We start from the raw sequence: 26,342 nt of genomic DNA on the forward strand, positions 1-26,342 counted from the left end.
AAGGCAGGGCTGGAATGTAACTAAATACAGTACATGTACTCCAGTATTGCAGTACAAGTTTGAGGCACATCTGAATAACTGAAGTTACTGATTACTTCACTTGCACACAAAACATGAAGAGTTTATGAAATATTGTAGGCGCTATTTCCAACACTGAAACAATTCAATTAGCTTTGAATTGTTGACTATTTTGATGATATTAATTTGTTGAGCAGCTATGCAAAAAAAAATTCTTGACTTTGTGCAATTACTTTATTAGTATAGAAAAAAACAGTGTTAATATACAGCTTAGGTTCTGTGAATGGGCATATTGCAAGCTACGGTTCTTTGTTTACACACCCTTTGTTTACATACCCGTTTACAGAGCCTAGGCTGTGTAATTAACAATGGATGTTCTGTACACAGTATGGACAGGTAATGTAATTTATTTGAACAGGGACAATGTACAAAAGCAACATTAAACTTGTTTATACCAAGGAGCAAATTGCTATTTTCCACCTGTAGTCCCTGGGCAGGTAAGTAGAATAAATACTACAAAACTAAACAAGACAATAATATATAAACATGGTATTAAGCTATTTAAAGGTAGCAGATCGAGAGGAGTTATAAACTTATTTTGACAAAAAAGTGATTATGACAACACGCGTTCTCCAGAATCACTGACTCCATCTTCTTAATGCTTTTAAAATCAGATACTTTAGATACTTTAACAAGTGGTATTGTAATAGGTGACTTCAAACGGAATAATTTTTTCTAGTGAGGTATCTCTACTCTTATGGCTTTCAGGTCCTCTTTTCACCACCGGGGAAAAAAAGAATATCAGGTCAACCACCAGCCAGACAGACACAGACAGATGGAGAGAAAGCAGCATGCTTGTGTGCGTGCGCTCGACTGTGAGTGCACCAGCGTGAAGCACACTGCAAGATAGTGTCCGTAAAAGGGGCCCAGACAAAGGAATGCGCTGAGTTTTTCCTGTCCATTTTTTTCCTTTTTCTTTTTGACCGATCCTCTTGTATTTCTGTCTGTATATCAAAAAACCTCATCTGCCGCCACGCTCCATTGCAGACCAATAACACGGGGGGGGGGGGGGGGGGGGGAGCGGGAGGGATGGAGGGCGGGCGTGTGTGTGTGTGTGTGTGTGTGTGCTCTTGTACAGGCGTCGTTGTGAGGAATAAGCATTTAACCATCGACATGAGGACAGTTTTTGAAACAGTGAGGACATTTTGCCTCTCGGATGAATTGTCTTTTGAGTTGCTTTAAAGGTTTAAGTTAAAATCAGGTTCATGTTAGGGTTAGTGTAGGGCTAGCGAATGCATTAAATCAACGAGTGTCCTCATAAAGATACAAGGGTGTGTGTGTGTGTGTGTGTGTGTGTGGGGAGGGGGTGGTAGTACACACTTGGGGACGGCAGAGCAAAGGAAAGGGAGTCAGGCGAGCGTGACTGGGCCGGAGGAAAAGCGTTCCTCGTGAAAGAGGAGAAGAGGGCGAGATGTGAAGGGGTTCACTGCTCATCCCATCCTCCGAGTTCTGTGGTCCATCTAGCAAACTGCACTCACTCCAAACACCTGTTGGACTTCCTTTATATAAGGCCTCAGGGCAAAACACACTGGAACATTTTTGTTTTTTTTGTAATCGATTTGAGGTGAAACACTGCAGGTACATTTATTGTTTTTTTTTTTCTTTTTCGCTTAAGTGCATTTTGAGATATTTGTTCAGTTCGCTTCCATAGAACTAGTGTAAACAAAATGTCAAACATTTACATTAAAGTGTTTACATGACTAAACCTAGTCTGTTTGTATCTGAATATTTCTACCTTTCAACCACCTTTTAATGGACATGATCTCAACATTATTTTTTTCAGTACTAGAAATCTCAACCTCTTAAGCAGTAACATCACATAAACCATCCATAGTCATTCTTAGCACTATTCTCAAGGTTATAACTGAATTAATTGTTCATATGTTATTAATTGTTTGATTTATGATACATTTTATATTTAGAAACATGCTGGGAATGCTTTTTTAAGACCTGCAAAGGGTATTTTTATCCAACATTTTGAGGTTTTCAAATATATACAAATGTACATATAATTAGTAAGATATTACCACATTGGAAGATGTATTCAAACATTTCTAAAAAACTATGAAGTACATATAATTAATAGTTTCAATGTAAGTAACCAACTTGAAAGGTTTCATGATGATATCTATAAGTTAAATTGTTACCCTTTTCACGTCCAGTGTCTCGCCCTAAACTAGATAAATGCACCACTGTCTTTATGTCCTATACATTTTGTGCCACTGACATTTCATTTGTGATATGAATTCAGGGTTGAAGCTGAAACAATGTGAAACACATTTTCACATCAGTGTAATCACCTTATGTTACAATTCCACATACTTCTCGCACCCATTTCTGTGAGGTGTTAAGGTTAATAAATCAAAAAATGACACTGTCGACATTTTTAACCTTTATTTGGTTCCTTGGAGCTAGTAGCCTACACTTAATCTCAGTTTGCTCCAAGCTCCATTTGTGGCTGCTTTGTGCGTGTAAAGGTCACTGTATCAGTAGGCACCTGAATCAATCAACTGACCAGTCATTTATTTTAATGGCAAGAAAAAACTGCAGCAATGCCAATGTCATCGAGCTCAGCCAGAGCCATTTCAACTTTAGCTAAAATGTGCTGTGCTGTTAAACAGTTATTATTACCGTCTCTTAGCAACAGCCGGAGCCATTACGATATAGCCTTTCCGAAAAACATCTGCTGAGCGCTGTTGGCTAAGAAAAAGAGAGTATCTTTGCTGCCTGAAAAGATAACTTAGCATCTGAGCTGCTTACAAATGAACACACTGGAGGATATGTTGCATAATCGTTGTCTTTTTTGTTTCCCGCTTTTACTTTTTAGGGCTGAACTTTGTATCGTCACTTAGAGCTATAGTACACTGTGGACGTTATAGCCATTCACTGAAAAGTATATGGTATCTTCCTCACAGTTCACCATTGTAAGGAAGTTATGTTGAGTATCTCTTCAAAGACGCACCAGTAAATAGTCACTGTCTGGAGGTTACCACGTATCTCCTTTTTTTTTCTTTACATTTTCATTGTTTCTTCATAAATCGGGGCTATTGTTCACACTTCAAGTCTGTGTGTGGATTTTTTAAGTTTTAACCAATAAAAAGTAATTGAAAATGTTTGGGAATTGACTAGTAAGAATTAATTTTTTTAAAATATACAGTGTTTTTTTATTCTAAACATGATGGTTTTGGACATACAAGGTATTCTGCCCGAGGCCGACGTAATTGAATATCTTGAAATCCGGGTATGCAATCACTCTCTCACCTCTACAATAGACCTACTGCATATCTGTTTGTATTTAAAACAAGTTCAAACAAATAACCCAAGGTCACTCACATGTATTCCTCTGACACTATATAACCTCCAGGTAAGGATGTGAGTCACTGCAGGGAATACTTAATAGATGTTAAAAGTATAGGAAGCCAGTGATGCAGTGCAATTACACTTCCATTTAGTATTACCTGCACCGCTTTTAACAAAATGACTGTGTTTTTCTTTCACATCTCTGAGACGGCTTGCAATTTTATAAAGTAAGGGGGGCCCTGGAGTGCACTCTCTAAAAGCAGACATGACGGTTGTAGTTGGAGTTGGCATTTGGACTAAATAACAATGGCAAGGTCCACTGCTCAATTACTTTCATCTTTTAGGTGCTACGTGTGTGCTTTGTGAGCCCCGACTATTGCTTTACAGTCTACTGAATGTGGAGACATGAAAAAAAAACTCCCCTCTCCTAGAAGGTAACAACTGCTGTATTCATTGTTAAGTCATGTTCAGAGCTACATTAGCACTGCATGACAAAACTTGACAATCTCAGTTCTGGGGAGAGTTGAACATAGCTCCAGATTTTCCTCAACGATCAAATACGGGCAGGTGCGCATTGCTGATGTTTACTTTGTAACATGAACAAGGGAATAGCACTGTTCAGCCCGCAAACTTAAAGAGAGATACTGCAATAGGGTAAAATGTTCAACTTTTTACAACATGTGAGTGTCCAAAGTTTTTATATTTCTGATACAGCCCATTTTGCATTGTATAAATCAAAAGAGACTACACGGCTTAAATGATTTTAAGCAAGTTTCTTAGAACAAAATGTAGCATGAATAGGACGAATAACAAAATAGGAACAAATCTTTCTGTAATAACCTTCAAAACAATGCTAAGAATGATTATGGAAAGTTTAGTTGATGGAAGTGCTGTTGAGATTTCTGGTTCGGAGTATTGAAAAAAAAAACTGACCGTTAAAGATGGTTGATACGCAAACTGACAAGGTTTGGACCTTTTGATTTACAGTATCATAGTATGAAAATACATGTTGTTGAAGCAAAATCTGGAAGTTGAGCACTGCTCATCATTGCTTGCGGAAAAAAAAAATTTGGTTTCTTTGATGACTCGTTGGTTAGGTAGTTGGTCCTTTTTTAGGTTGTTCCTATATTGAATTGCCATGGCTGTACAGTAATTGTGTTATGTGTCCACTTATTGTGACTCTGGATTATCTCCTGCTTTGTGTTGTGGCCTAGTCTTTCTTTCCTCAGTTCTAAAACAGCTTACCTAGATGTAGTGTTGACCCCAAGCCTCGTGCTTAATTGCTTGATGAGATGAATCACCTCTCAGCCGATTGGGATGCTGACCTCACCGGCTGGCCCTCTTGTTTGTGTGAGTGTGTGTGTGTCTCCCCCTGTGCCTGGCAAAGCATTGGTTTATTTACAGAGGGGCGACGGGCCTGGGGGGAGCTAGACAGGTTAACATCACACTAACTGGAGAGGTCAGCACTGCTCCAACCCTATTTATTCATTCATTCCTCTACAATTCCCACCTCTCCTTTCCCCTTTGTGCACTAGGGAAGACTTGTCTGCTTTGAGAAAAACACTCTTAACTGAATTTACTGCAGGCACTCCACTTCACTTGAGGTATGGTGAAAAAATAAGGAAGTGTATACAGCTCAGATTTGAAGTGAGTGATCCCCAGAGGACATGAGTTAGAATTTCCCCTCACACGGTAAATAAATTGGAGAGTCATTGATCTCTTCTGCTATAAGGCTAAATATGAAATAAAAAATAAAACGTGTTATTTGTCAATTCTCTTAAAACCTGATTATGCTGGATTAAATGTAAAGCAATATCTCCTAAATCACTTTCTAGAATGCCTAAATAAACATGGGAATTCCTTTTCTTCAAACTATGCTCTTTCGGTCTGGCTCTAGCCATAACTATAGGTTTGTTATAGTATGTTTAAAGATGGCTGGATCATTCCCTAAACCTGTAGTGGCCACTGTAGGTTTTTCGGAGTGTCGCTCAGAATGCAGTAAGTTGCTCCCAATTCATAAGCAAACCGTCCCAACAGGTGTATCACAGCTAACAATCAATTTGGCATGTCCTTAATGGTTGAAAATAGAAGCAAAACATGTACTTTGTTAGCTGAACATGACAAGCTGAGTTAATGTTGTAATTAAAACCCAGCTTCTTCATTTATTCAACTTTGCATATCCCCCTTGATACATTATGTCTCCTTACTGGCATCATTTTCTAGCCCTGAACTCCAGGACCCACAGTTTACACCAGGTTTACAACTTGAATGCAGTCCCGGCAGGTCGCTTCGGTAAAGCTGCAGCACCAGGGGCCCTGGCAGAAGAGCCCAAAAGTAGATACATATCCCACTTGTTTACTTTTAAATTCAAAACTAAATTGGAAGATGACTTGGGACAAAAATATGGAGCCATGAATCCATTGCAAATGACACATCAAGTGTAAACGGTGTTTTTTTCATTTTAAATACCAGTGAAGATACAATAAGTGTAAATCTTACGATCCGCTACCTGTCCATACTGTGTATGCGCTGAACAATGTGGTGTGAATACACAGCCTTGGCTCTGTAAACTGGTATGTTAACAAAGGGGGCCCACCATAGCTAGCGACTTGTCCATTTACATTGGCATCTCCTCCCATCTCCTCCCCAGCTCTCCATCTGTCAGCTGCTCTCAGGTCGGCTCACTAGGACACAGGCTTGATGCTGTGTGTAGACCACCAGGGACACGCTCACCTTGTAAAGCCTGTCCCCTCACTCAACACAGCCCCTCTCCTCTCTCATCCCCTTCTCTTCTCCTCTTTCTCTTGTGTCACCTTTCATCATGTCATCTGCTACCTGCCCTCCTGGTCTGCTGCCTGCTCGTCTAACTCCATTACTGTTTCTATTCTATATCCCTCACTCTCATCCATGTTAACACAGGCTGTGGAAATATATGTTGATAATTAGTATGATACAATAGGAACTAAGGCGAGACAGTGCAGGGGGAATAGGTTAACATTTTTTAACTTAAACACTAGATATCATTGTGAAACGTTGCCAGTTTATTACAAACAATGTTTTTTTCTGTAATACAATTTGTTCTGAAGTGTTTCATATATCTAACTAAATATGTGTGTATTTGCATTTCATTCAGAGTCAATAAGAGGCCATTAAGCATTAAGGCATATAGTGTTGAGGCAGCAATAGTATCAGGAAAAGGCACAGATTGTTCCACTAAGGTAAGACAACAGACGGAAAGGATTGTTAGAGGAGATGGAGCAGGAGAACCAGACAGACAGAAAGGAAGGAGACGGGGGGAGGGGGAGGGGGGCTTCACTTTTAAAACAATGAAAAATTCATATCACCTTCGCGGCTGCCAGCCTGAATCAAAGGAGGATATGCATCGCTGACGGGGCTTGCAGTAAAGAAAAAATCTATCTATCTCTGATTCCACGAGGGGTTAAAAATATCTCCATCACTTATTTATGTCTGTGTCATCCCATGACACCCCAAGACTGAGGTGACAGCCACCCATACTGGATCTCCAAGGATGCTAATTCAAAGCTAACCCACACCCTTAACATGACAAACATCACACTGCAGTTCACTGATCCTCACCTCATGAGAAATGTCTTCATGCCTTCAGAGAACATATTTTGCATCTGATGTGTAGAGAAATGACTTGTATAGATGTATGCAACTTATGAATGCGTGAGGATATGTATATGGCACACATACACATATCCTCAAACTGCAATGTTGTGTCATAATGTTTGTTCTACATACTGATATCATACGTCTTCTAGCGAGTAAAACGGTTTCGGCACCGTATATTGATGTTTCAACAATAATAACAAGGTGGCTACATATCATCTCATAGAGTAATTCAGTCGGAATCAAGGATAAACAAAGTATTGAAATCAACACGCAATCGAGACTAGAGTAATACTCCAGGAGCTTACGCTGTAGTACTATATATTGGATGCTATGGTATTCTGCATGTTTTACACACCTAACTACACAATAACAAGCCTATTTTCATACACTAATGGGGACGACACAGGCACACATTCAACCCATGTGGTCTCCTGTTCCATTACTGTTAAGTAATTGCAAAGTAATGGGCCTGACCTTGCACCACACACTGTATGATATCCACCACATGTTAGGTTATTAGAGAAAGTGAGTGTCTCCGTGGAGGGCATCAGGTAACGAAGGGTATACTTCATCTGTTCATGGGACGCAGAGGGACAGTAGAGAGCGGCTAAGCACACGCACACACACCCCACACACACACAAAAAATACACTGGGCCTAGTAGTTTCATGTATTCATTTGAGGAAATGACAAAAGGACAACCTACAGTTGTGGACATGATACACATTAGCCAACATTGAAGCTCCATTAACTGGATTAAGCCTCAATGTCTGCCTCAGAAAGGATGTGCACTGCTGAGGGCAAAGGATCTTAGATAATGCACAGGGTTTACATGGATACATATGTATATAACAAATTCAAAAACATTTGACATAAAAGAACGAGAAATATCGCCTGGTGATTCTATGCCTTTGCAAGGTATACACTTGCCAAACGGTGAAAGTATAGTGATTGTAGGCAACGCTTCAAATGAGGTAAAGCTCCTCAGAAGATACAATTTGTTGTAAGGTCACTGCGGCCTGAACATAAATGTAAGGTCCCAGTAACCTTTGGACTCTGAAATATTCAGTTCATCCTTGAATTGGAGTCATCATTTGTGCAAAGCTTGAAGGAAATCCCTCAAAGTGTTCTTGAGATATTGCGTTCACAACATGCCTTTGATCTCCAAAATGTTATCAGTTTATCCTCTACTGTAGTGTGAGTTGGTGCCAACATTTACAACATTTAAAGTTTATGAGAGATTGTGCTCATGAGGCATGACCAGTCAACTTGACCTTTGACCTCCAAAATCTATTCAGTTGATCATTGACTTATGGTGCGTTCCAGACACGTCTGATGTGGAAAGCTGTCCAGTTGTTATTTTCAAATTTTGACCTCAAATGGATATGCGCCGAGAAAACGAGGAGGAACTCCGACTTTAAACGGCGGTCAGAATAAATACGACATCCCAGTTGTCTGGACCGAACCATTAAAGTGGACAATTGTGCAAAAGTTTTGCGAGGAAAGCAGAAGCCTGAAGAATCTTTAAAACATGAAACATGTGCATTGATTGGAAAATAAGGGAGTGCATGCTCCAAAGCCATCAATAAACCTTACAATACATTCTTACATGATTTATAATTACCTTTTCTTGTGTCGTTAGATTTTACTCAAAGTGATGTGCATTTTGGCTGAATCATTCTTCAAAAAAAGCACTTATGTAGCACTCAGTAGCTTGGCTTTTCTTTTTCTTTAAAGCTAATGTACTCAGATGATTCTTGTTGTCCTGAGTTCCCTCATGGTTGAATGCACTAATTGAAGGTCCCTTTGGATAAAAACATCAGATAAATGAAATGGAAACTAAATGCATTAGACTTTAAACTTGTTCTGATTAAAACTGAAAGGCAAAAAAAGACTCAATAAACTCAACCAGATTTTAATTACATGCCCGTCCACATTGTATCTTCCTGTCTCTGCCCCAAACCCTGCTGCATTGATCTTAGTTTGTGAGCTTCTTACTTCAGTTGTAGATACTGTTTGGACTGTAGTATGTGAGCTGATATAGTATGTGGTGCACTCTTCAATGCCATCGAAACTAGCACGGTTGAAGAGTGGAAGGGAACACTTTCAAATAAGTTGACTTGACGTTTGGGTTCTTCACTCTTGACAGTCAATCACTGCAACAGATGAAGGTATTCTGCGCTAATGTTGGAAGTGATTCAGTCTCAAAGCACTGGTCAGAAAACTGGGTATGGTGAAGAATTTGGGGCGAAAAAAAACATGCCATACCTGCTCTGTTAGCTCAGACTCATAAATCATCGGATTTATTTCACATGCCAGCCTCTTTACGTCAAATGGACAAACCCATTCTCACCTGTGCCTTGACGTTTGCTTGGATTTAAATAGAAATAAAAGTGTTGAGCATCCATCCAGTATTCATGCGATGCAGCGTGATTCGGCAAGACCATCAGAGGTGGCATTTTCTCACCTTGGGCCCCATGCTAATGCACATGCTGCCCAGGCTTCTCGGTTGGCCCTAGACTGGGCTAAGGGAATCAGCTTTTTCTCACAGACTGTGACCAAAGTGTGATTTTAAGGCTTAACGTCTAGGCCCAAATGACTCCCTCATCCCGGAGAGCTTTTGGCGATTGGGATGTAAGAGGCTCTGAGAGTCACAGAAGATCGGCTTTAACACTCCATTATTTATTCAAACAGGATTTAAATAAGATATGTTTTAATCATTGGGAAGGCATGCACAGCCGTCCTGATGTCATTGCTTCTTGGTTCTGGTGCATTGGACACAGCATTAGCATCATGCTAATGCAATCACAAACTGCATTCCGTCTAGTATTTAGAAAGTATACGCAGCAGTTATAGAGAGTGCTGCAGAGTTTGGTGGATACATCAGTTAAGTACTACAGGAATCTATTGCTTCCTGGTCTGTATTGAAAGTTGAGAGCATTTTGGCGGATGAAGCTATCCGCCAAAATGCTTTAACGCTCAGAAACGACATGTTTAATTGATGAGTTTGGGAAGGAGCTGCTCCAAATTCATTCAATGGAATTAATATACAAAAAAAAGAAAAATGGCCAACGTTTTCCCTTGGGTTTCAAAAGGCTTGTGCTTTGAAAGATGAACCTGTTGTGCTGGGGATTTGGCAGGGCACGGTCGATTATTAAATTAATTTAATCTATCAGAGCTGTTCTGCATTACCTAAATGAATTTGTTTTAATGGGGAGCAGACGTTCGGGGTAAAGGCACACCGGGGGAACATGTACGACAGTAAAGCAAACAGACATAAAAAAGAACCAGACAAGACTATCTGACTGGTTACAAGCTTGTGTATTATGTGGTTTTAATATCCTAAAGCTACTGCCTAAGTAACTGCCTCTTATGAGACGGTCCAGTGAATGAAGCTAGACTTCAAATGCTGCCAGGTGCTCTCAGCTTAAAAAAAGGGTTGTGTGGGATATGAATCAGAAGGAATAAAGGTAATGTACTGTTATTTATTTTGTGAACTGGTGCCACAGTTATGTCATCTTGTCCTTGAAAATATTATTTACATTAAAGACTTGATTTAAATAATGTGTGATGGGTTCTTGCAATATCACTTTGCCTTATTCATTTATATGTTTTTTTCTTTTCTTTGACTTTGGTACAACCTTTGACAAGAACTCAAAGAAGCCAAAATAGTAATTTAAAAGAACATATTAAAACCCAAATGCCTAGGGGAAAAAAAAGGCAAAACATGTTTATTCCTTTTTCCCCTTCTGTGAAGCACACTCTTTGATTCCTGTTTTGAAAAAGCACTATTTGAATAATAAAGTGTGCTTGCTGTTGCTGCCTCTATTGAGGATGACTCAGTGTTTCATAGAGCTCTTGGTGTTGATATCATTTTAAGCGTTGATGGCTGGCTTTGGTAATGATGGCTGGATGTATGCCAGGCTTCTTGGTGTGCTGATGCACTTTGTATTTTATTAATACACTAAAGAGACATGCAAAAGTCCTGCATTCAAAACTTTACTCACAAAGTACAATATTATTTAGAGAAATATGTCCTACAAGTAAAAAATTGTTTTTAAGAAGAATAACCATTTTAACTCTTTATTTCAAGAATGCATTGAGAGATTTGTTAAAAATGTATCACAAATTTACACTTTTTTATTTTATTTTTTTTAACCTTTATTTATACAGGTATATCCCATTGAGACCGAAGACTCTTTTGCAAGGGAGACCTGTTTTCCTTTCACACGTTACCATTCACACACACATTCATACACCGATAGCAGGCTAACTATCGACATTCACACGAGGCAAGGTGGGTGAAGTGTCTTGCCCAAGGACACAACAACTGTGACACAGGTGGCAGGGCGGGGATCGAACCTCCAACCCTTTGATCATCGGCCGACCCGCTCTACCAACTGAGCCACAGTCGCCCACACTTGGACTTGAGGGTGCACTCATTAGATTCCGTAGGTCAAAAGTCACTGCACACTTACACACTGAGTTTGCAGTTACCTTGTACCATGTTGTAGCTTTTGAGGAGCTTTACCTGATTTAACAGTGCTTACCACCACTGTGTCACTGTTTGGCAATTGTATGCCACAGAGACATAAAACCCCCAGGCTGTATTTCTAGGTGAAGATGCTTTTGACTTCTGACAGCCAGAATAAAGCACAGTGCTGCTTTATTAACAGTCCAATTGTATTTTAGGGGACAGTTAGTATTGATTACCAACACAGTATTGTGATTTATTGGCTCATGAACTCAATCCTTTCTGAAAACCAAGACATTTTTTTTTCCTGCCAACACAATCATGCTTGCAGGAAGTCTGATTGAATAATGGCTTTGGGTCAGGGATGAAACAGTGCACAGATTTAGTATGTGCGATGGTGCATGCTTGCAATTTTGTTTAGTGCATGCATGTGTGATGCTGACACTTTTGTCTTCCAAATGGGGTGTCAGCACTGGTTATCTTCATCCTTCATGAGTCATGGACTATGGGACAGCTTCTTGGCTTTGCCTTCCGTTAAGTGTCCCCTTTAAATACATCTCCACCTCTCTCACTATACCTCTCTCTGACATTCCTTTGACAATGTTTATTTCGAATATATGTCAAGGATCTTTGACGTTTTTTTGAAGTCAGCAGGATGTATTGTCATCTGTTACAAGACTATTTTCTTACAGCGTGATGCTTGTGTTGAAGCACTTAATTCACCAGGTGCTTGCAGTGTTAAATGTGCTTTGGCTTCTTCTGTTTTTAGCAGTCGCCACTGTGTTCGAGGCACAAATCCAATTAAATGCAACGCAGGCTTTGATCCAGGGTTGTCAGGTTGTATTAACATGTTGGCCTACACTTCCTGGTTTGGTCTTGACAGATGTGTTTACACCTAGCAGCAGCCAGTGTCGTCATGACACCCGTAAATCATACTAATGGCCCACAGTGACATTGAAAACCAAAGGCCCGACATGAGAGACATGACAACATACATCTTTAATTCAGTTGCTTTTTCTTTGATGTAGGCGAGAGACAGTTTCATAGTAATGAGACCTGGCCGAAACAATTATAAACCAGAGGCAGGATAGTATGATATATACATTGCAAAGGACCTAGACACAAATAACAGATAGGCCTACCGTAAATCCCAGACATTAAGTGTTGGTTATAAAAGCAGAAAGTGCTGTGAGAATTTCCACCAAACACATATGTTTCTGTTAGTTTTCCCAAGTTTTCTAGAGACAGTTCTGTGTGAAACAATAAGGGTAAGGTGAGGTTGTTTGAGCTGGGTGAATCATCCTTTACATTGTTCGGTTATCGAAAAAATTATTCTGTGATTGACCAATCAGAACACAGCATTTATCAGTGCCATGTAACAGTTTTATTTACATTTCAATAATATGGAATGTTCTGTTAATATGAGCTCTAAGATCATACAGTATTGTTAATTAAGACAGAGATCCTCAAACATATGTCTAAGGGCAGTTCTAAATCTGTTTCTCTGGTTAACTCGGGGATTGGAAATTAGACGTGTGATTGAGATTTATAGAACCGACCCAAGCATGCACACAGTTTACAAATCTGTCTAAACAAAGCATCTTCATAGTTCTATCAGACATGGTTTTGCATAAGTATTATACCAGGGATGTGTGTGCACTTTCTCGTACTTGATTGGCTGCCACAGCTTTTTGCTGGATGATGTCATATCACAGCTGAGGCATATTCAAACCTGTTTAACATATGATCATGTTTTTTTTTACGCCTTTTGACTGTTCATGGTATTTTGCCAGAATTAAAGTGTTTGTTTCTACTGTTTTACCTGGAGATTGTCACAGAGAAGACCAACGTAGCCTCATGCATTTTGTTTTAACCCGGAGTTTCTTGCAATAGGTTTGGCAAATCATTTTCTGGTGATGAAAATGTAATCAGAAGTAGCCTATGATGCAACTAACTCATAAATAATGACACAGGGCTGACCCAGAATACAAATAGGACATTATCCCATTTGGCCTTGGAAAGCCTAGAAGTCACACAGACGGATGTAGAGGCTAGAGCTATGGAGAAGCACTACAAATCAGACCTAGCCAAATAAGAGCAAAATAGATGGATGGATGGATGGATGGATGAATATATGTGACTCAAGTTTATATTATTAGTTAACATTTTATTATTTACAGGCATAAGTCAATCAAACGTTGACCCAATGAAACTGTGGCTATGAACAGAGCGCGACTAAGTGAAGCAACTTTGTATCCACCTGCTTGTTCCACTGTTTGACCTGGCAGTTTGATTGAACAAATTGTAAATTGATCAAACAAAGAGACAGTACAAACACCCACAGACATGACCCTGCTCATACATAAGCAAATGCACATGGCTTCAGGCATATGCACACACCATCGCACTCTCACACAGCAAGACAGCCAAGATAAGCATGGCCATGTGTGCATAAACATACATACAGTACGCACCTGAATGATGCTGCTAGAAGACCACACACACAACGTACACACTACTCTCACATCCACGGGCACTACTTTAATCCAGGATTAACAGGCTGTTCTATGTCCACATATGAATCAAAATATAATCTTAAAAGAATGAATCACCAATTTAGCATCAAACTCATACTGTATAACATTGAAGGACTCATGATGCAGCACTTTTATCCCCAAGGAAAATATACCTATTTAATTTAGCTATTTCATATCATGTACCGTGTCCCCCATATTTTGCAGTGTAGTTACATTGGTAAGGCATGGCCAGTAAGGACTGGGGGAATTACAATGACACTAACACTTTCAACATTTATATGACTTGCGAATAAAAAAAAAAATCAATCATAACCTCTAATAAATATCGTACATTTTAAAACATCATAAATGTCCTTGTTTAGTTCTTTATGGCACAAAAGCAATCTACAGGTGTTCACGTCTGCCTCAAAATTGCGTATTTCGTCTTCATTCAGCAGCTGAGCCAGATGCCGTAGCTTGAAACATGTCACAAACGTACAGTAAATCAAGAGAAAATCCCCGGCACGATTACTTCAGCTTACAAAAGGCAGGGGATATCTGGAGCACGGGAGAACTGAATTCATTCCATACTGTAATAAGAGGAGCGCTGTCGTAATCTGCAGTGATAACAGTGAGGTAATTTAAAAGACACACTGAAGTGATTGGAAAGCCCTATCCTCATACATATGTAATGCACTGTGATGGTATGAAGATACGTCTCAATCATGATGATACCACATGATACCTGTGTAGTATAAAGGAAGGGACCTGCATGCTTATTGCTTGTCCATGTGATTGTGAATGTAAGCATGAGAAAGAACATGAGAAGAGAAATATACGAACGTTAGTCAGAGTCAAGTATTGTGAATTTTAGGAAATATTTCCTATATTTACCTCATGTTCAGGTTGTAGCCTATAAGGTGATGAACATTAATTAAGCTGACAATCAGTTCACTGCTTTGTTTCTTCATTCTCAGCAAACAAAATGTGTTTTGCAGTTTTTAAACTCAAGTTGATTATTAGAAATAACTTTTGTTACACTGACATTTTATTATTCCCTTACATATTGGGAAGGATTCAGCTACATTGAACAAAGTCATAACTGGATTTTATAATGGTGTAATCAATTCCCAGACCCTACCTCAGACTTAGCCAGCATGAGCAAAACACTGCAACCTGGACCCTGAAACTGAAGAAGCTAATATAAATTCTGCCATCACTCATTTTATTATTTGCAGCTGAGTTGCACTCAAATATATGTTCAACTATTTGCACTCATTATATCATTTCAATGCACTGCAAAGTGAGTATTATCTTGAAACTTGAGACAAATAGTGCTACACTGATTATACACAATATTGTGAGCTGCAGTGAATTTAGCCTGAAATGAATTACCTGAGGGGACAAGTAAAGCTACATCATTTAGTACTTTATCATACGTTCAGTAGAGTTTTTAACCAGGTAGTCTGTGACAAATTACATTCATAAAGCAACCTCTTCAGTCCCTTTGGCCCGGACAATTTCACCTGGGGTCTTATAGCCTCGCCACACCATTGCTCTACTTCAGTGTAATCCTTTATGACACTGGCTCGTACACCATCCATATAGAGTCAGCTGCCAGACGTATTGAGACCTAACTCTGACCATGTGTGCATGGCCGTGGCAGCTACAGTATTCCAGATGCAAGGGGTGGAGGGAGGGAGGGGGGGGTTGATGTTACCTCGATCAACTCCCAGCTTTCCTTTCTCCCTTCTGGGCTTCATTGGAAACTGAATCTCTGGACACAGATACCATTCAACACCCCGCCCAATGCCTTGCCCAGCAGATTGGACAGTAGAGAGCTCAATCCTTGTCCAACATTTTTAAAACATCAGTGTGAAGGAAGGAGATGGAGGGTGGAACTGTTGAGAAATACATGTTTTGCATATTTGACCTAAACTGGCATGGTCGCTAGTCAATCTAGCTCACAAGCTTTACACTCGACAATCCATGTTGACAGCACAGCTACTAAATGAACCAATTGGAAGCTGCCATCCACTGAGGGACGAACATTAGGTCTGAACTCAGGCTCTGATTGGCCCGGTCATTTTTTGACCAGGCTGCTCCCATCGGCCATTGGAGAACTGATCTGCGGGACAGAAACAATGTTGAAGCTCAATATCAGGCTGTTCTCACCAGGCTGTGGCCATCCTTTGACTCTGAAGGCCTTAAATGGTGTATGAAAAATAAAACTTGGAATGGCTCATTTGAAAAAAGTTATCTGTTTATATTAATTTTCTCATCACGTTTCCCTTCAATGAATATCTATTATTACACATTATACATACATCATTAAGACTGGTGTTTATCTGCTGCTTGTGAAAAAAAACAACATTTCACCATTCTCATTGTTGTTCAGACCTATTACAGAAAGTAAGCAAGAAGTAAGGTGGTAATTGGGAAGGGAGGGACAAGTACATTTAACACTATGCACCCCTTTCAGGTTATCAAGGAAATTATGGGACAAATAAAGCATACTTGATCAAAAGGGGAACATGGGTAAGTATTTTGCATTCAGAATACACAAGAGTCATTGAGAAAGGAAAATATGACTATACAAGGCCAATAAAATCAAATGAGAAATAGCTGTTCCAATGTTGAGTGTCTTAAAGTTTTTTTTTAAACTGTTTATAAGCCCTTTCTTTATTTTTTCTTTCCACTGATGTTGTATTAAAAGTATGTTGCTCTTAACAACACAGCTCACATTTGTTGGCAAGTATAAAACCATCCCCAAGTCCCCTTGACATTTTACCAGCATATATATTTAAGAATGTCCTTGAGACGACTCGAGTGGTCGCTGTCATTAATAGATCTCTGCAATAAAAGCTCTTCGGGGAAAGTGATGGGGAAAAAGTCATCACAAATGCAAACAACAGTCTGGTTTTTGTTGAATGCACTTCATAGAAAAGCCAATTCTCAGACACTCCGATGACTTCATTATACCCTTGGGGAACTCCTGCATACCGATAAATCTAAGTTGAGCGTTTGACACTCTTAATTAATTGTGGGTGGGTCTCTATTATTTTACATGTGCCTCTCACACAGGACCTTTTTAATCAACTGTTGGCCCAGTGGGATGCCACAAGGTTCTGTCCTCTTTTGTTAGGCTGGCCAGATTGCTGCCATGTTGACACTATTCAATATAACTTTAAATTGGGCCAATAATAATTGCACTTCAGTTAATTCAAGGACTAGGTGTCAATGTAATATCCTGCAGCTCTACGCATATTTTAGGTTATTTTTTGGTGGCCCTGGCAGCCTGTCCCCAAAGGTGACGAAATGTTTTGAGTCTTACGCATCTTCCGGTAAATCCGGCCTCAGATATTTAACATGTTTTAACTAACTAGGTCTTGACTCTTGACCATCCTATCACTTCTATGCTTACACCTGGGAAATTCAACTCTTTTTTTTTACTTAGTAACCCATCTCTGGACTGTCTGCAGGCTTGTCCAGAAGCTTTTAACATTACATTACACCCATACTATGTCCCCGTTTTTAGAACAGAGCACAGTGAGGATCACTGTTATATCATTGGGTTGTTGTAGAATTAATACTTGTTCACTCAATAATACAAATCAAGGTGAGATGCTGCAGGCATTTTCAAGCACTGCTCAGCTTGTAATTTGTCTATTTTGCTTCCATAATTTCTCTTCTGTAAAACTAGTAAAATAAAAGTAAAAGTGTACATTTAGGTGTTCATTTCACTCTACCTTGTCTATGTGCCTCTGTATCTCCTTTACAACCATCCTAAACAGCCATTATCTCAACATTAGTTTAGCACTGATATCAACTAAACTTTCCAAAATAATTCCAAGCACTTTTCTGAAGGTTATTACGGAAGGATTTGTTCAAATGTTGTTAATTGACTGATTTATGATATATGTTGGTCTTATAAATATGCTGACATTTTTATCACCTGTACATAGTATTTTTTTAATTTATAAAATTTAAAGAGGCCGTATCCCAAATCTATAAGGTAAAAACTTTGGATTCTAATGTGTTATAGAAATTAAATAAATATTTTAACTAAGGTTTTATACATTATCTAGATTTTGTTTTTAAAGAGATGCCAATTAACCCATAATGCATAATTGGCCAGATTAGACAGGTGCAATTACTTCAAATACAATCTGAATAACCTGTGATACACTACAATGACAGAAAACCACACATTCACATGTGCAAACACATGAATATGCTCAGTTGGATGGGAATCTAGTATGGATACGTTACTATCTAAAAGTATATCCCCTGACATTACCAACAATAACTAAATCAGAGGGCTATTTTCTGTGGTATCTTGCGGTGGTACTCGGAGACATGATAAAACTTAAATTAATTTGGAAAGCATCAGGAAGCTTGTATTGCTTTCCCCAATGCAACATTTCTGCTGGAGGTAAGCATGACCAGAATGGCCAGAATTATGGGAAAAGGGCTCGGTTTACAGTATAATAGACGGACAATTATATTAGATTATCTTTGTCCTAGCCTACTGTTTTTTCGCCATTTAATCCAATGTTGAAAAGGTTAGTTTTATTAGATGACTTTAGTTATGTGTCAGACTATATAGGCCTAATACATTTTCCTGGTTTGGTTATTCATATGCAACAACATTGCAACTTCAATTCAGATTTTGTGCAAACTCAAGTGTCTGATTAGAGCTCAGTAATATGGCTGGAGACAGGTGTTGGGGTTGGGCCTTACTTTCACTGAGGCTGCATGACTCCCAGCTGATGAGATCTGGTCACCGTGGCTCGTCACTCAATTCACCCTGACACAAACACCAAGCAGGCTAATTGAGCATTACCACCCCCGTGCCCTTCCAATTACACAATCACCTCAAGAGACAGAATAAATAAATCTATTCTGTGTGTGTGTGTGTGTGTGTGTGTGTGTGTGTGTGTGTGTGTGTGTGTGTGTGTGTGTGTGTGTGTGTGTGTGTGAGAGAGAATAAGGATATGTGTTGAACTGCCTTTTCCAGATGTAGGCATGGCAGATATACCAAGAGTGGTTGTAGGGTCAGAGGAGATTGGGGCCCAGCCCTGGAATCTTTGAATACGTCTAGGATCAGGCTTGGATCGATACACATTTGAATACCCAACTGTTCTGCCTGTTTTTAAGCCTATACCCTAATTGATATAAAGTAGGTCGGGAAAATATCTGATCAAACACTCAGTGAACAAGACCAAGCATTGTGATTAACTTCCGATAGACTTTGGACATGTTGTGTCCATGGGTGAAGTATTAACCTTCAGTTGTTCACATTGTATGAAGAAAAAGGCCAGTTAAGGGGGTGTTTCCTAATTCCATTGTCCTACCTACATTATACTGTGTGAGCTCATTCTTCCAGGGTTTAAACTTGTTTTAGCACTACTGCTGTGTTCCGTCGCATTGAATAAGTACCTGCAATGCAATTCAGTGCACCAGGTTTTGGCTTGTTCCACTATATAACTTGTGCAATGGAAATTGAACGAGGAGGTCTAAAACCTGAGAAAGTGACAGCTCGCAATCAAAGTAAAATGTCAACATTGTTAACGGTCAATTTAAGGAGAACTAAACTTAATTGTTCAATTTCCATTGGACAAGTTGGATGATGGAACATGCTTATGCTTTTCTCACACGGGTTGACATACATTTGCGTTAGCACAAGTAAGACAATCAAATTTGGTAACATCACCTTTGCTGGAATATTTCATCATACAATGTGAACAACTGTAGATGAATTACACTTCATGCATGGACCATATGGATACTCAAGAAATCTCAGAAAAAGTTAATGAACAGTTAAAGAAATATAAAGAATACAAATAATTAAAAAGGAAGAAAGGATTTGGGTTGCTTGTTGTACTGGCATAGTGTATGTTTAAGATGCTGCAGAACTGTCACATTGTACTATATATTGTTTTTATTTGTTTAAATATAACTTTCTGTAAGGAGACACATGTTGCATGACACCTTTTTACAATAAATGTCAATTAAACAGCTTACAATAAACAGCAAAAGTAGCATTGAATATCCTCATAGTGCATTTTAGTCCCCAAAATACTGGTGAGGATGCGTGACAAACCATATTTATAAGAGCACCGACGTAAGGCCATGGAGTAAATGAAAGCCACGCTATCACGATAAACAGGCAGATGTTATTGATCTGGTCCTACACAGCTGTTCCTTAGTGGCACTTGTTGATGGTGCCAAGAAGAGGCTGAACCAGGAATATACTGCTAATCTGTAAATCTGATGGAAAGAGATCTGTTGCAGTGGAAGCTTTCAAAGACAGGGGTTTTTGGAGATCCCTGAGCACGATCCCAAGAAACACTATCCCTTTCATAGAGAATGAGTTAACCATACCTTGGGAACAGTTGGATGTTGTGTGTATGTGGGATTGATTTACCACATCAGAACGAGAGCATAAGACTAAAGCATCCTGGCTGGATAGAAAAGACCAAACTGTACTCACGCAGACAAACACACCAACATACACATTGTACACTAAGAGGGATGGATACACAGAAAAACACACACATTTATGAACAAATCCTTCAGTAATAACCTTCGGAATGGTGCAAACAATGATTAAAGGTTAGTTGACAAGTGCTTCAGAAGTTGATATATTTTGTTCAGAGTATTGAATAAAAAAAGATGTTTTGATAATTGCAGTTAAACTTTGTTGTATAGTAGAAAATAAACAAGCAGACATTAGTGTGAATGTAGAAAAATAACAGTTGGTCAGTTCAGAAATCAGTCCGTCCTATATTTTTTTTTACAAAGCTATGCTTGCGACGACTATGTTTCCATCTCCTGTATCTGAAGAGATATGTGTTTTACTCCACAGCCATCAGTCAATGAGTGCTGCATAATGGGCTCATGCACAATTGTGACTCCAAGCGTCATTCTGTGCCCATAAAGACACATTCCGTCCTCCAAATGCAGCAAAGAAAATTGTGAACGTACTCTTTTAGATGTCCATGTATTGAGAATGAAAGCTAATCCTAAATGTGCCACAGCATTGTGCAGAGGAGAGCGTAAGGAAAGGTCAGTGATGGCAATTTAGAAAGAGGAATAAGCTTTTTAAGTTTGTCTTTGGTATAAGTATGAGTCATTCATAAGGTCATTGTGTGAGCTTGTGTGCACTTTAATGAAAATACACCATGCATCAAGGATCACAGCAGAAAGGTAAAGACAACCCACTCATATCCACTGTAGCAAGCTGACTCCTATGCTCCTATTAAAAAAATCCTGACGAAGGATCGTCAAACATGTCACACAGTCAGCCATGAGCACACGCCAACACCATGCGTAACATCAATGTTTATATTTGCAATAATTGGCCCTCCTGATAGTAAACATTCTGTGCTTTGTGCCATAATGCATAAATCATGTTTTGTCAACACAAGACATGGCAGAGGAGGTCAGGGGGTTACGCTAGCTAATAGGCACTATATGGGAGGGGTATGTGATGTAGCGTAAAGGCAAATATAAGGAAAGGGTCAATGCGAGGAGGGAAAATGAGAATAATTGCAGGGCTCGGGCCGAAAGTGCTGCATCGGTTCATTAAGGGCGGATGAATCTGGGTGCCCCTGTGTCTGTTTGGCTTTAAACGCTGTCATCGTCTAATGGGGATTACCACTCATTCTCTGTATTTCGCGTTGGGCTGTTGGTGTTTTTTTTCTGCTTGCCTCAGCACAAACTAAACCATGAATAGAAAGAAAGAGGGACTGACAGAGGGAAATAAACCACTGTCCTGAAAGTTCAGATTTAAATACAAATGTACTACTGTGACTATTATACTACATTCAGGCATCAAGGCGACACACTGCAGATGAGGTAACATTATAACATTATAGGGTAACATTTTAACTTAAATATATCTTAATTTAGAAGTTGAATAAAGTCGGTTAAAGTTTGAAAAAAAAATATCTTTGTCTACAGTGTCTCGCTTAAATAACATAATATAATCTTGTGGTTTTATTTAATAGTTTTCTGCAATAGAGCGGAAACCAAACCCATTTCTGTAATTTTATGTTTCATGCAATTACTCTTTCCCGGCAACACATTCATTAAGATGAAAAGGGCCGACATCCACACTGGGTCAAAAGGTATCCGCCTAATGAGGTGCATTGGTTTATATTTGGTGTTGGTATTCCTGAGTGTGTATAAAGTGTGTGTGTGTGTGTGCTGTGTGCACATTAAGGGTAAAGTCGCCCTTGTCTATGACGACTTCCACTATTTCAGCTGCTCAATAAAATGACAAATGTGCAACACAAGCAATTGATTATCACTGCTTTAGTGTCTGTGTGTTTGTGAGTGATGTCCCTGTTGGTGGAGAGAATATGTTTGTTATGAGAGCCTGTGTCTCCACGCCACATCTAAAGTAATTGAAGAGAATAAACTGTCAGCCTGCGCACTGGAACATAATACAATGACAGAAAATGGTATGTCCCTTGTTGATGCTATACTACACACACAACACACACCTAAAAGCTATTCAAAGACACTTTTGACACGTTGTGCACTGAGAGGTGTTATGAGAGGCAAACTTATTTCTGAGCATTTCCTCCACAAGCTGGTTCAATGCCTGTGATCGCTCCATTTGTCTTATTTACTGTACATCAGCCTTCTTCACCCAGCCCACCAAACAGTCCTAAACTGAGCAAATGTGCCCATCATTCGCAGCTAGTGGTGCTTTCAAAGACTTGGGATATTTTTAATCACAACACCCTCCCCTCACTCTTCCAGGAAATTGTGAAACATTTTCTGGAAAATTGTATCAGATTAAATATATATCAGTACATCCACCATGACATGGTTTTTCAAACAGTGCTCCCCTGTTATTTCAACAATCTTTCTCACCACAAAAGGACTAGATTAATATCTGCCACTTGGAATACAAGTTGGAGATGTAATCCCCCATTTCAGAAGAGTTAGTCTGACATCAGCTGTGTTCATTATGGCACACTATAATAACATTACTAGATTATGCGAGATGTACAGTAGATATAATGTATATGGGTCGATGAAAAGCCCAGACCCACTATAAGAAAGCCATTAAACAGTCGCTCTGTTATATGAAGCTAAAGTCAAAGAATCTACGTAGACAGTGGCTGTGGCAAACAATCAGCTGTTTGACCTTTTCATGATGTCATTATTTAGCCGCTTCCTGTGATAGGCTGCATGTACACCATTGCAGACATCCATTAGTATGAATAGGTTTTTATTTAATGTTTAGTAGATTGATACTTCACTGGTCTAAGTGCCACCTGATAGGACCAAAGTGGTGGACCATCCGACTGAATGACCTACATTGCCATCCCTAGAGTTGTGCTTGCCTGGCGTGACCTGCCGTATCTTGCAAACTTCACATTTGTTTTTTTCTCCTGCAGATCAGTCTAGACTTTCTCCAACCTCTGTGGAAAGGAACCCAGTGTGTCAGTCAATGGAAGGTCAAAGTAACCTTTGAGCTTCAATTTAATCTATCGGAGGCATGAAAAGCAATGGGGAAAAATAAGAAGATAGAATCAACAAGGGACCTGCGGCGCTCTGGTTGAGTAGTGGTTAGAGTGTGTACCATACAGGCTCAGTCCTTGTCGCAGTGGTTGCGGGTGCAAATCCAACCCGTGGACCTTCACTGCATGCCATCCCCCTCTCTCTCCCCATTTCCACTATGTCACTATCTCCTTCAAACTACCAAATAAAGGTTAAACCACAGACAAAAACGCTTTAAAATAAAAAGAAACCAGGGCCCAAAGAAGCAGAAGCTTACCAAAGACGATACAATTAGGGGTGTGGATGTAGAAAGCCTTTCTAGCTCATACATCTTCCCTCATCTCTTTACTTCCCTTGCTCTATTTTCCAGTTGTCTGTCAGGCTCTCTCTGTCTCCTCTCTCTCTCGCTCCTTTCTTTCACTTCAAAGAACGGCTGGAGTTACAGGCTAGAACAGACGGCCTTACAGCTCATTCATAATGGATCCAGGTCCACTTTAATGACTCCATCCACTAAGACAAACCCCTCGCAGCCCTGGTCCTCCTCCCACACCTCCATGCCCAGGCCGGCTCCTCTGAACGTGGGCTAATGATGTCCCCTTTGGCCCCAATGGGAACACGGACAAGCTCTCCTCGGTTGGCTTTAATTTTACATATGATAAATGCCTTCATCTAACTAATAAGATAATAAGCACGGAATGCCATTGGCTGTCTGACACTCAAGCACATGAGACACAGGGCCAACAGTGCTGTAGTTGCTTTAGAAGACAGTGAGTAAAAGAGAAATGGAGAATGATTGACGGATGAAAAAAGAAGAGAACTAAAGCAGAAAGGGGCAGAGAGAGCAAAGCTATCACATTAATGAGCGAGAAACAGCCTCCTCTTTTCTTTAAAGGACGATGGGCACAGTGACCTGCTTGCCGTTAGCGTTAGCTTCCAGTGACAGACGAGCCATTAGGATTAATAGTGCTGACAGGAGTCTAAGCACTAATTCCGCCCCAGCAGACAACAGTACAGTATGGTGCAGTCAATCTGCAGGATTTTTATGACCTTTGTGAATATGGGGCTTTGTGCTTGCTCTACATGGCACATGAAATATTCAGTAGGGAGCTGTGTTGATTACATCCCAGTTGTAGTATGAATGATTATTGTTTTATGGTTGATAGTTTGGAGATGTTCCGAACCATCTCACATAGTAGGTTCAGGAACTGAAGGTCTATGGTTAAAGTGACAATACAATATTCAATTATGTAAATATGAAAATACCATACTATACAAAACCAGAGAGGTTTTTCTACTTTTCAACCACCTCATGTAGTTTTAACTATCATTAGTTGGTAGTGACATTAAGTGGTATTAAATAATTAAATTAATATGCTTAACATTCAGCATGGAGCTAAACACATTTAGTTCATAGGGAGGCATTTTCTAACGTCAGCATGATTCCCAGTTTACTGTGTTTTTCTCTGTTCATGTGATTTAATCACCTGCTGAGAACTGGTAGCTCTTCTGTGTGCAACATATTACAGACAGATGGGTTGTAACCAGTGCTACTTGTTGTGCATGGATGTATTAATGCAAATGAACTGTCAAGTATCCCAGCAATATGTATCAACATCAGATCCCAGCTGATTACATCTATAGAGAAGGGTGCTTGAAAGTTATTGTTGGGCTTGAAATTATATGTAATGGCGGACAAAAAAAAAAAAAAAACCCACACATGTTAAACCAATCGAAACAAGATCCAACGGAATCAGTTGGAAATAACTTTTAAATCTGCAAATTTTTTCATGTAACTTTTGACCAGTTATTCTAACTAGACATTATGTCTGTAGGAGGAATACATCAGTCAACACTGGCTTGGGCAGAAATGCAAAATGCAACCTTCAACACTGTCAGTTTGAATGGATGTAATACACTGCCATCACCACACCCAGTGAACTGCGTCAATATAGGGATGACATCGCCCACAGAAAAATAAAGTACATCTAAATTTGTTTTCATTGTTTAAACAATTCTGACCAAATAACACATTGTTTTGTAACGTCAATATAAATATGTATAATTTATTTTATTGAAGTTCAAACCATATGCTAATGTAAGATCGATATAACTTAAAAACATGCTTGAGGTATTACAATGTTTAAAATTCTGAAAAAAACAAAACAATTCCACCATCACTTAATTTAACGTACATCAATTTTAATAAAGTGTATACAGTTATCAGGATGAATTAGGCAGCTCTACCGGGAAGAAAATGTTTTGGCATTGTATGTTTATCTAATTTTGCATGCATCCACTGTTGTCTACACCTACAATGACTTAATTTGTGTCCTGCCGATGACCAGGTGCTGTACATTGAGATTACACAGCTGGTTATTTCTAAGGTCTCTGTGAAGAGGCTTTGTCTGTGAAGGAGGCTACAACAGAGGAACGCTAATTGACTGATTGGACTCCATAAGAGGGTCTCCATCTTCAAACACACCGTGTCATAAGAGCACACGTCGGAGCTGATGGAAGAGAGGTGTTTACATCTTCTAATTACTCTGGAGTGTTTTTACGCAATGTTGTGTTGTCATGTGATGACACACATCTCCCTTCGGGCCATTATGTAGTAGATGTGTGCTTGTATTTTATTATTTCTCAGGATGTATACTTATAATTTTGTATACAGAGCGTACATACCTACGTGACTTTAAATTAATTGCAATAGTGCGTACACATATAAATCAATCAATCAACATTTATTCATACTTGAAAGACACTGATGTTCCTCTCATTTGAAGTGACGGTGAGTTTAAAGGTAATATATATATGCAG

Source organism: Ammodytes marinus (assembly GCF_949987685.1).
Source record: "Ammodytes marinus genome assembly, chromosome: 12".
Taxonomy (NCBI): Eukaryota; Metazoa; Chordata; class Actinopteri; order Uranoscopiformes; family Ammodytidae; genus Ammodytes; species Ammodytes marinus.